This window comes from Pinus tabuliformis, chromosome 8 (assembly GCF_031772625.1).
Source record: "Pinus tabuliformis cultivar Carrire ecotype Pingquan chromosome 8, CPIR1, whole genome shotgun sequence".
NCBI lineage: Eukaryota > Viridiplantae > Streptophyta > Pinopsida > Pinales > Pinaceae > Pinus > Pinus tabuliformis.
Window position 1 is genome coordinate 760,544,471 of NC_142294.1, and position 13,452 is coordinate 760,557,922.

General features: G+C 33.6%; 1 pseudogene; it reads right to left on the bottom strand.

The window, feature by feature from the left end:
- Positions 1-5,042: 5,042 nt before the first annotated feature.
- Positions 5,043-8,473, bottom strand: LOC149237822 (2-oxoisovalerate dehydrogenase subunit alpha 1, mitochondrial-like; annotated as a pseudogene).
- Positions 8,474-13,452: the final 4,979 nt, after the last annotated feature.

Sequence of the window (13,452 nt, forward strand, 5' to 3'; positions counted from 1 at the left end):
TTATTTGGTTATTGTTGTCACATCATTCCTCACACCTACTCGCACTATGTGCTCTCATCATGCCATTTCATTACAACCAACATTATTTCTTGTAGCACACAATGTAGAATCCCAAGTTAAAAATATATTTATTATGTAATACCATGGACAATCAATAGTAGAGATTCCAAACCACCAATATTAACCAAACAATCGTGGCTCTTTCACTCAATCAATATTTTTGAATAAAAATGATTGCCATATTACTTATTTGCTTAAATATTTTTTGCATGCTCTTAATATTTTTCTTTGCCATATTATAATAACTGTAATGATTCACGTTCTTCTTATAGCATATTATAATAATGGTATTTACTCTCACCATTGAATTAAGAAGTTGTAAAGGAATTCCTAATTACATTTATTTTCACCATATGTCTACTAGTTGCAAAAGAATCTCAAAATATATTAAAACTCTCATATAATAAAATGTTAATAACTATAAGCTTTCTATATTTCTATAATTTTAATAAAATCCATTCATTGCTCTATTAATTTGGAGTTAATAAATTTTTCAAAAGTATTTTAAATACTAATTTATTAAGTATATATATAACTTCAGCCATCAATAGTCAATTACTTTTTGCATAAAAGACATGTACTAAGAAACAAGATTGCATATTAGACTTGTTTTAAATTTGAGTTAAACATATATATATATTAAAAAAAACACCTAAAAAGATTCTTAACTATGTAGATTCATCCCCACTTTACCTTGAAGATTCTTAACCTATAAATAGTCTTAGGCTTTGTTCAACCGAGAGGCACTCTAAACCCAGTATGAGAGAGATGGTGTCACGTAATGCTACATTTAGAAATAATAAAATAATACTTACATTAACAAGATAAAAAATAGTAATAAAAAAACAATGTCAGCCATAAATAAAATATCTCAATTTCCACGTTAATTTTACATCAACTTTATAAAAAGAAATAAAGTAATTGAAAGTAAAAAAAATAATTGACATTTTAAAATGACGGAGATATGTAATTTCTTCACTACTTAATATAAAGTTTGACAAATAACATGTAAGAATAATATATTGAGGTTACATGTAATATTTAAAACTTAAATATTCTAATAAAAAAACAAACAAACAAACAAACAAACAAACTTTAATGTCAGTAACAAATAAAATCTTTCAATGTCCATATTAAATAACATAATTTTATTTCAACATATAGATAAAAATAAAGTAATTCAAATTACCAAATGTCTAATATTTTCATTTTCCATTATAAGGGAGATGTGTAATTTATTCCATTTTTAACATTTCAAATAGATTAAATAAAGAAAGGCTTAATGTGGGTTGTAAATTAAATATGTCAATATGCATGAAATTTAATGTGGGCTAGTAACAAAAATAATCCATTGTGCGTGCATTGAGAAAGATTATATGAGATAGATATATGTTTTCTACGCTTGAATATGAAGAGGTATGTATTAATATTTTAATATGGAGAATGTAAATCATAAATAGAATAATTCAATGCCAACTCTCTATATATTATGTAAAACAAGTGAAAACAATAATGAAAATGAAAAATTTCTTATAGTGAAAATATTTTATCATGTGTTATTCTTAACTCCAGATTTATCCAAAGTCGAGTCTAGAGGAATCAAGTCTCTTGAGGTGTTTAAGTTTTTCACTCAAAAAGAAATTTGATTTCTCTCGACACTTGATAGATCCATAATTAATATAGATCTATATTGGTTATTATAAAATGAGTGAATATATAACTTATCCATACCACATGCCCAAAAATACATAACTCATTTCATATGACATTTTTTTTAAATTAATCAACTTAATTTAAAAAAAAAAAAAGCATAACTGTTTTTTAGATAAATTCCAATCTTTAATATATAACTACTATAAAAAATAAATCTAAAATATTCCATAAAAAATAAATCTCTACCATTTATTTAATAATTATCAATAATTATATTAAAAAATTTACAACTTTATTTAAAATAATAATAATAATAATAATAATAATAATAATAAAAATTAAAATATCGTAATTTCATCCCACGATAGTATTTAGGTTTATATTGGATACCTTATATCTTATATCATCGAGGAATTTAGACTTCTGTGATCCATAATATTGTAAGATAATCTTCGGCAAAATCACATAGCGAATCTTTTGTCGACGCGTTTCGAACCAACTAGTGTGGTTCATCGTCAGGACAAGTTGAAGAACCAATCTAGCTTAGCGTGAATAAATAGAGTGTGCAGAGATCCCAACGGCTACATTTCTAACGGCTAATTTGACCAAGAGACCCTGGTCAAACTACTAAAAAATTATTATTCAATTAATATTTCTCTAAAAAGCTAAATATAGGTAAATTTTAAAATAATTAGGTAAATCTACTGGTAAATTTAAAAAAATTAGGTGTATTATTCTTATTATGTACCTATTTTAATTAAGATGGTTATTATATCCCTTAATATATCATATTTAAATATTATTCCAATGTAAAGGTACCAAACCCTATTTTTCTACTAGATAGTTGTGTGATAATTAATTCAAGGTCTCTGGTAAGTTAGATCTATACCAAATTTAATATTTTAATTAGATTGGTCATTAAGTCAATCAGCTAAATAACTAAATAATAATCTAAATCTTCTATTATTATTATTAGAGAATTAGCTATATTAGGTGAAAAATATAACTAATATTATGGAAAATCATAATTACCTAATAATAGTTATTCTAAGGTGGACTATTATTACTAATAATTTAAGGTCGATAGTTTATTATTAAAACTAATTTTACTGGTACCTAAAACATTAAAAATATTTTTATTCCAAATTTATTAAGGTTAATAGTGTCATTATTATCTAATATACGTTAGGTCTATATCATATTTATTATTTAAATAGATTGGTCAATAGATTAAAAGTTTATTACATAATCTAAATCATCTTGATAGATCTAAACAGTTTGTTCAACTATAATTCCTAGAATCATAATCCAAATTGATGAGTTAATTACTAAACTACTATTCTGGTATCTTTAAATCTACAGGTTAAACCACTATTTATTAAAAAGAATATTAGCCGTTGGGATCTCTGCACACTCTATTTATTCACGCTAAGCTAGATTGGTTCTTCAACTTGTCCTGACGATGAACCACACTAGTTGGTTCGAAATGCGTCGACAAAAGATTCGCTATGTGATTTTGCCGAAGATTATCTTATATCATCGTTGAGGCAACCAATAATTAGTTTCTATGAAATACCTAGTACATCATCTCATTAGAGAGGCCTTTAAAGAGGAGTCATGTGGTATCAATAAGTAACCTTTAGTCCCATATACAATATCTCGATGGGTAGTTGCAGTTCTATCATCTCATTCTTGAAGTAATAAGAGAAGAGTTATGTAGTATTCATAAATATTTAACATTTAAATTTATATACCGATTTCTGACTAATTATAGTGGAACATGATGGAAGTCATTGTTATTATTACTAGCAATTGTCCCAAAAGGTACAAAGAGAGGCCGATAGGATCATTAAATTGGAATTGTTGAATTTTTCTAGAAGAGTCAATTGGTCTGTGGAAAACCTTCTTTTCTTGGACTGGATCATTGTGCAATTACTTTTCTTTAGATGTTTTATTTATATCTATATTACAAGGAACACATTGAATGTCAAAGCAAATATAACAATACATGGGTGGGAATACTGCAAATCTATTTCAAACACCATAGACAAATTTGCAAATCGATTTCAAACACCAGAAACCAAAATTAGTAATAAAACTTGCTTTGCTATTGTTTATATCCTCCTCCAAAACACATTAAAAAATACAACACAGCACAACACATTGATGAAATTGCAACATGGCACATTGATGGAGCGCTCCACCACCCAGACCCATCTTAGCTTTCAATGAGACTGCCTGATACAGCTTTACATTAGACTGCCTAAGAGAAAAAGAGAACTAATAAGCTACCAGAGTCAAAGATATCCCTGTTTAACCTGCTCTATAAAGAGAAAAACCATTTTTTTTTCAGATCGCCCCATATATCTCAAGAATGAATTACAAAAAACAAACAAATTAAGGAAACAGAAAATTACCAAACAGATTGTTTATGAGCCATCAGTGTCCATAAGTGATTAAATTGTTAAATCACAGTGTCCCAAAGTTTATGTGGGATCAGTAAGCCCATGACGACCATTGACTGGGCTGATCGAACGAACTGGGCGGCCTCCTGGGAATCTCCTATTATATGTAGGAGTCAAAATTACTTCAAGATGCACTAGATACTCTCCCTGGAAAAATCCGGGCAGGAAATTACAGAGGTAACACAGATCTAATACCCTGATCAAGCTTATGCCAAAGTCAACTAAAGTTAACTATAGGAAACTTTTAGAACTTTAATTTACCTGTCCCCTCTCATCTTGAAATCTTTCAAACTTTTAAACAGGAAAATTAAATGATTAAATCTGCTGATCCTTCCAAAATTGCAAGAAGATGCTTTAAAATTCTTATAAAATAATGCAAAGTCCAGATGCATTGAATTTAGCTTGCCTGCGTGCATTCGTAATCAGAAAGACATCACATACCGTAAATAATCTTTTTTCTTAGGCCAAATCAACGCCTCTGGAAGATCCGCATGTGTTTCACACAAACAGCCTTTCAAAATCAGATAAAATTCTGTAAATTGCCAACAGTATCTGACGGTCACTAAAATACTCGCAACACGCACCTCTGCTGAACTTTAAGGGCTAAAGATGTGGTCTGCAACAACAAAAACAAAAATACAACACTTCTTTGTGGCACATTCCACCACTGGCAGCCGGCATTAAAGCATTTCGTTCCTTCTTTTGCAGCTTTCCCCGTTGGAATGAGGAAAGCTAAAGAGTTGGCCACAAGTAGTTTTAATTGGTGTATGGGGTATATAATTTAATACTAATCAGTGCTTGCCAAAAGCCAGGGAAGAAGAACAGTGCTTGCCAAAAGCCAGGGAAGAAGAACAGCAACAATAATTGGCAGACCAAAGAAACAATTAACTCTGAGGCCAAGAGTGACATAAAAGAATGGGAAAAAGCAGTAAAAATATCTTCAAGAATGACATAAAAGAATGGGAAAAAACAGTAAAAATATCTTGCCATGAAAAAAAGGCAACTCAACCGATATTTGGAAAAAGCAGTCACACTTCAAATCAACAGTTGAAAGTGTCTCACCTGATCGAACGGAACAGGGTAAGAAGAGATTTTCAATGCTTGGTTTTTCCATGCGTTCAGCAATTTGTATTGCCTGTGAAATCTATACAGACCAAAAGGAAAGTTAATTTCCCGAACATGGTTCATGTGGATTATCAACAGCTCAAAGTTGTTTACAAATGACATAATCTAAATCAAAGCTGTGATAGTGAATGCCATAAAACACTTTTCTGTGCAAAACGAGGCTTTGGATTTCAAGTATATCTCGTTTCGTATTTCAGTCCGAAGGTTCGATTCAGCCTTCTCAGTCCACCAGTTATTTTGAGTCAGCCAATTTCTAAACCTTGACACAGGGTCATGCTTCAACCTCCAATGTTCAATTTCATCTATTCTTTGATATTTCGTTGAGTCATCTGATGTTGAATGGTGACCTACTCGGTATGTAAGTGCCTGCCAATATAATAATCAGAATGGACCATCTTCATCTTCATCATAAATGTACTATATAAAGATATACATTACAAGCATTGCTAGATCCCCTTACAAACAGCCAAGTATTAGTGATTTGTCAACATCCAAGAAAAAACATAAATACAAATCCAGATTCGTTTGGACAAATATGTTGTTCATGTACCGAAAGTGAAGATGAAACATTAAAACCATAAATTAAAATCCATAAAAGATCACAACTCTTCTGTTACTATTTGTCCCAACAAAGTATTAGGATTCAAGAAATGGTTGGACTTTAACAAAGTGAATACAATAAAACAGCATGTGAAGTGTAAGGAGTTAACTCAATGGGTTGTCATGAATATTGTTGGGCATTTTGCTGATTAAAAATCAGCAGGGTCCCTAGTTTGAATCCCACTGGGTTACATGTATTAGTTTATACTAATAGTTTTATTAAGGATATTATTCACTAATGTGGGGAAGCATCCCTTTGGTTTCTTGTAAAGTTTTCTTAAAGAAATAATGGAATCTGAACTATGTGAAAAACACTGAAAGTATACCTCTATCAAGATTGGTTTAAACTCATCAATTGCCATCTATCATGCCTTGCTAACTGCAAAGTACATAGCAAGTGCATCATTCCCGTCGACACGAATGCTTCTTATCCCATAACCTTGCCCTCTAACAACTACACAATCACCTCGAATTTGCCAAAAGATAGGGAACAAATAGACAATCAAATTAGAGTGCCCTTCCAGAAGAGTCATTTTTAGTAACAAATAGGCATACAAACTTATTAAATATGCAGAGTACTTTTGAACCGTTCTGACGATGGGGTACTGATTGCCCATCCATTGTTTCAGCAAATAAATACAACTGGAACTTCTAGAACTGCTGCAAAGTTTAAGGCAGCATGACAATCTCCCTGAGGCAAAAAGGAGAAATGCATCAGTTAAAAGCAATAGAGATTTTGAACTGACATTAGGAGCACAGATTAAGATAACATCTTTCTTTGGAAGGATAACTGGGTCAGTAAAAAATGTGATGGTTGAGAGCGGAGACTGACCTCACTCGTGCCACCATCACCAAAAAAAGTTACTGTACAAGCTTGCTTCTTGTCCATTTTTAGGGAATACGTTGCACCTACTGAATGAGGAAGTTGTGTCCTGGAAAATACACATGATACATGGAATGCAGTAAGAACTCCCAATCAGCCCAAAAGATTGTTTACAAAATAAAACTAATACATAATGTACCTGATATCTAAATTTATAAAGATAACTACCATTCAAGTGAAGGAGACCCTTACGCTATAGGCGATGATATTGTGAAGTAATTCAATGCATTAAATCCATAATGGATAGGCATCTGGCGCCCCTTGCCATAATCAGCACAGTTCCCAAAGCACTGGTTTGCAAATTCTTGCATTGTGAAACCACGCCAAATAAGGACCCTGGTTCTCGATACTGCACACATTAATAACATAAGCCCTTTCGGTTAAGCTTACTGTAGTGCTTAAGTATTTTGGCAATACATTCAACCATCTATAAAAGGCTTCTAGAATAATAATAAAGACCTGAGGTGCTTATTAATGAAACAATTCATAACCCTGGTGGGATGCTGGGATGCTTTTAAAAGTGATATTATCTATATGGAAAGGTTGCAAAACCATGGTGTATATGAATTTGGGAGACTAGCTCTTGCTTCAGAACAGCCAAACAAGTTAAAATTCCATTCTCAGCCAAGGTCTTTAGCACTAAACAAGCTGATTAAGATAATTTTTCGAAAACACTTTCATTTTAAATTTCTAAACTAACACATCTTGATCAAACTATATACCTGGGCAAAGACCACATCATCAATAGTCAAAGCTGCTGCTGATGAAATATTGATGGCCTCTTCTCCATTACACGTAAGATAGAAAGAAATTCTGCCTTGCCTCTGTGCTTCATAAAATATGGTGTCCACAACTTGAAGAGTTACCATACTCTCATACATTTTCAATGGCAACTATTTGCTAATCTGTCAGAGATCAAAATTATGGATATTGATGTCACAGATAAACTCGTGATTAAATATACATCAGAGAAGTCCACGTCACAGCAAGGGAACTCATCAAATATTAATAAGTACATAGATCACCTGACTGAAGCCATCAGTGGAGGCAAGGGCTAACCAGCCTGCCATAGGGCATTAAATGCCCGGGTACATGCATGCTCTATAACAAAATATAACGCGCACGCGGTGGCTACATAAATTAAAAATAAGGGCGGTGTGCTATTTTGTTATAGAGCATGCATGTACCCGGGCATTTAATGCCGTATGGCAGGCTGGTTAGCCCTTGCATCAGTGGAAATCTGACACCCAACCTCATTCAGAACCCTGTAGCAAGGTACACGTTTATTCGAAGACTCGGATATGAAGTTCATTTCATAAGTGAGCTCAACTTTCCCGCCTGGAACATCCAGAAACTGTCAATTCAAAAATAGAATTTAAAATCAGAATTGTAAGAGTAATCATTCATTTTCTAGCATTTAAATCTGCAGTTCACAATAACAATCTCTACTCTACATGGCTTTGATTCTTCCTAGTTTTCAAGCAGGTCTTAACTATGTTGAATTAATAACTAATTTTGAATAAATTGGTTGTATATTGAGCTTTCGAAATGCATTTTTGAAGTCTCAGTCAAACTGCAGCAGGGGCATCACATGGAAGAGCTTTTTTACCGAACTACTTCCAAACGAAAATATGCTCAGGCTCACATTGCAATAGATAACAGAAGCGCTGATTCTAAATAAGGTCATGTACAACCAAGCTTCAATTTGAATGAGATTCAACAGCCATCATGAAGATCTCAAATTATAAATGGTAGTCTATAAATGAAAATTAAATAATCTTGACACAGATTCAGGTTTCAGATGTCAAATATATGCAGGCCTGTATTTTAAAGGTTACCCCTATATGCAATTTGGAATATCTCAATAGCTCTTGAAATGCCTGGAAAGGGAATCACCGCGAACTTAACCTCTCAAACCAGATAGAGGGTAAGTTTCACTAAATTGGTTATAACCAGTCCAATTTTGACGAGTATCACCACTAGTGGCCAGAATTTTGATCAACTGATGGTCATTGATAAGCAATGAAACTAATTCAGTCCAAACTCTCGACAAACCTCCAAATGGACACAACTCAATAACAAGGACTTGCCAGAAATTTGATCAATTGATTATCATTGATAAGCAATGAAACTAATTCAGTCCAAACTCTCTACAAGCCTCGAAATGGACACTACTCAATAACAAGGAGGACGATAAAGAATACAAATAAAATTTAAATGAATACTTTCACAGCTAAATGGGGAAAATATAATTTGCTAGTGCTTATGATTCTTAAAAGCTCCTTAACAGAAAATTTGGCTGTGCACTTCTAGGGCTTTGCATTAAACTCTGTTATAGGGGCTGTGTCATTTATCCTAATGAAAAGACTTCATGGCTGTTGAAATCATGACCCTATTTGGAAATTGTCTCCTAAAACCCATGGAGAAGAACGAACCTGTACAAATTGTATACCTCAAGTCATCTCAAACAGAAAACACCTCCTCCTAGGCTCTCCGGCCAAGGAACCCATTGGAGATGACTACAAAAGAATTTTTTTTTATAAAATACTTTTGTTCAATGATGAGCAGCATATCTCAGATGTGAGATGTATCACGACTTAGAAGCATATCATTACCTACCAGCATTGATTTATTTTAAACACGGATCTAACATTAGATCTATTTTAAACACTGATCTAACACACTGATCTAACATTAGATCTATTTTAAAAAGGCAACATTCTTGATAAAATTTCTGGTATCTTATAATTAAACTCAATTCCAATTTTCCCATTTTTATTCTCAGAAGAGGTCCTAGAGACCGCGTAGGTCTCGAAGGGCGCTAAACCATAAACATAAACAAACAAAACCAAATTCATCCAAGAACCTTGCAATAGCAATGATACAGCTACTCTATTGTTTTGTGCTGATACAGATCCCATTGACCAAATCTAAGACCGCTAGATTTTGATACTATATAGCAACTGTATACTGATTCCTGACTTCACTTCCTAACATGCATAAGACATGACTTCCATTATTGTTTTTGTTCAGAAACAAACCCGTCTTTTAGCATCATCCTCCAACTGTTAGTCAGAATACTCATCAAAACCCTTTTCAGTGGTCAGCCCACGATGGCTTAAAAGCCTCCAGCCATGTTCTAAGCCACATTCCTGCAAGGGATTTTGCTTGTAATGTCCAAACTCTCGACAGTGAAAACTAGATGAACCCCAAAAGCTAGAATCATTATTACCATATACAAAGCCATCAAGACTACAGGGCGCTCTCTATAACAAACAACCTGGGCGAAGCAGATTCAGACACAACTTAGAAGCTTTGGATGGTAAGAAGATCGCCATGGCAAAATTCAATCTGCTTCCAACCCAAAATCGAAATGTGGATGTGGTCTATGTGGGGGAGGGTAGTGAAAATATCTTCGAGAGTGACAAAAGAATTGGAAAAAGCAGTAATGCATATCTGCGAGAGTGACAAAAGAATTGGAAAAAACAGTAATGCAACTCAAAGGGCCAGGTTCAATGCACAACAGAACTGGAGGTGAGAAAAAGGCAACTCAAATATTTGGAAAAAGCAGTCAACTTCAAATCAACGGTTGAAACTGTCAAACTTGATCAAACGGTTCAGGTTAAAAGTGTTGACAATTGTTGATGCATAGGAAGGCCTATCGGCCTAAATATCTGCGAGAGTGACAAAAGAATTGGAAAAAACAGCAATGCAACTCAAAGGGCCAGGTTCAATGCACAGCAGAACTGGAGGTGAAAAAAAGGCAACTCAAATATTTGGAAAAAGCAGTCAACTTCAAATCAACGGTTGACACTGTCAAACTTGATCAAACGGTTCAGGTTAAAAGTGTTGACAATTGTTGATGCATAGGAAGGCCTATCGGCCTAAATATTTGGAAAAAGCAGTCAACTTCAAATCAACGGTTGAAACTGTCAAACTTGATCAAACGGTTCAGGTTAAAAGTGTTGACAATTGTTGATGCATAGGAAGGCCTATCGGCCTAAAAATATTTGGAAAAAGAAGTCAAATTCAAATCAACGGTTGAAACTGTCAAACTTGATCAAACGGTTCAGGTTAAAAGTGTTGGCAATTGTTGATGCATAGGAAGGCCTATCGGCCTAAATATCATTATTCTTTGCTCACTCACAGGTTGGAAACGTTATGAAAATTAGAAATGTTAAAGTAAAATAGGAAAATGAGAAAAAACTATAATTATATATATATATCTATGTACTAATAATATTATATAAAATGTGTATTGTAATATTCACCAATGTTTTTTCTCACTCACATGTTGGAGACGTTATGAAAATTAGAAATGTTAAAGTAAAATAGGAAAATGAGAAAAAACTATAATATCTATGTACTAATAATATTATATAAAAAGTGTATTGGAATATTCACCAATATTTAGTGGGGTGAATTAGTATTGAGCATTTTTTAACAATTTTAATCATATTATGAAAATATTAAATAGTTAACAACACTATTCAATAATGCATAATATTATAGATAATACACAAGGGTTTTTTAGGTGAAAACTTTTCCAGGAGAAAAGCCACTAAACAATTTTTAATATGTCTTAAAGATTACATCAACAGGAAGCTCCAACATCAAGTGAAGGAAACTTTTCGGAAGTCAATGGTAAGGGCTTTTGCAGATGCTCATTTATAGAGCTTCAGATAAGATATTTGGATTATGATGGCGAGGTAGTTGGAGAGAATTGGAAAATCTTGATGGTTTATGGTGGAGGAATATATGCAAGATACATTTCTTTTGAAATTCCTATTGAGTTGTGTTTCTCACCAGTGAAGTATGACAAAGGGGCCTACTATGAACTCCTTACGTAGTTGGACTACATAGATCCGGTGGCATCTGTTTGAATTCTTTCCCAATCTCTAGTGAATAACTCAATCTATGATCCAGGTCCATGGGCATATATGACTGGCGTCGTGCTCTTACTCATTTTCTAGATCACACTTTTATGCAACTAGTTCATGGAGAGGGAAGATGAAACTTGAAGTAGATTCACCCTAGATCTACGATATGCCCCCCTTTTATTCAGACTAGAGCCATGATTTTGAGGCTCTAGATTTGGATTGTGATGAAGGGTGTGATTTTATGATCCATTTTCAGCCCAGGTTTCAGATCTGGTCACTCCCTCTCTCCGATCAGAAGCATCTTCTATAGAAACCGAAACTAGATTTCGAAGAGACTCATCAAATCTTTGTGACCCTAAATGGGAACTAACTCCTCTTTAGTGTTTGACCCTCTGATTTGGTCATAGATCTAGAAAACAAGGTCCAATATAGATTGGATATACTGACAGATCTACAACTTTTGATTCATGAAGGCAAATCGTTACAAGATACCATAAAGCTGAAGGACTATATCATAGATCGTAATGACACAATCACCATAAATTTGAGGTTGTGGGGTGGAGCTCTAAGAATGAGTAACCCATTTGGATCAACCTTGTCTACCAGAAACCCTAAGGGTCCAACCTCCTTTAAGGATGTCATGAAAGGGAAAGCTATTACAGTAGTTGGAAAACCTCCAAATCTATCAATTCTAGGGCCTTATCAAGATGAATAGATAGAAAAAGAACCAAGTATGTCAGTAAAATGTGCTGAAAGTAAGTGTTCTATTTGCTTTTTTCAAACTAGACCCCTTATTTGCAGATTTAATGGTTTCTAGCCCAAAGCCAAAGATCTACATCAATGGGTCTTCACCAATTGGACCAACAAATGTGTTACCTACCTATGTGCAAAGGAGTTCTTTATGGTTCAATTTGATAATCAAGAGGATCTAGATTTTATTTTAAATGAGGGACCATGCTTGTGGGGATGGAAGGGTCTCTTTAACCCCGTGGTTTCCAGCATTTGATGCTACAACAATGGTGGTTTTGAAGATGCCAGTATGGGTGAGACTTCAAAACCTCCCTCTTCCTTTTTGGCACCACCAAGTTCTAGAGGGTATTTGGAACAAGTTGGGGAAATTTCTGAAGATGGATCACGAAAAAATAGAAAAAGGTATCTTTACTTTTGGTAGGATATATGCTGAGATATAACTTAGTAAATGTCTTCTGGATCGCATTCACCTAGTTCATCAAGATTTTAAGTGCACTCAGTTGTTAGATTTCGAAAATATGTTTTTCAGATGTCGAATCTGCCATCAGATAGTAGATTTGCAAAACACATTCCCCCAAGGAAAGAAGATGACAAAGAAAAGATTGCAAATGCCAAAGGGATGGATATATCAAGGTCCACTTTCTTCAGAAGACAAATATGAAGAAAGGGATGAGAATAATCAACAAGAAAAAGAACAGAATAAAAAATGTCGCCAAGTGAAGGAAGGGGAAAATAAGTAGAATAGTCTTGAGATCCACCATGAGCAAGCCCAATATTTAGAAAATGGTCTAGGATCCAGGAAAACAACATTAGGAAATTCGCAATAATCAAGGAGCAGTTGGAACAAAGTGAAACCATGAATCTAAGGGTTCTAATTCAGATAAAGACGTGCTCTCAAAACCAAAGGGAGAAGAAACAAAAATCATAATTTCCAACCCAAATTCTAGGGATTATAAAAACTACAAAAATAGAAAATTAAAAAATAGAAACCCAGTTTATCTGGGTAAATGTAATTCTATTATTTTGTGAAATTTTT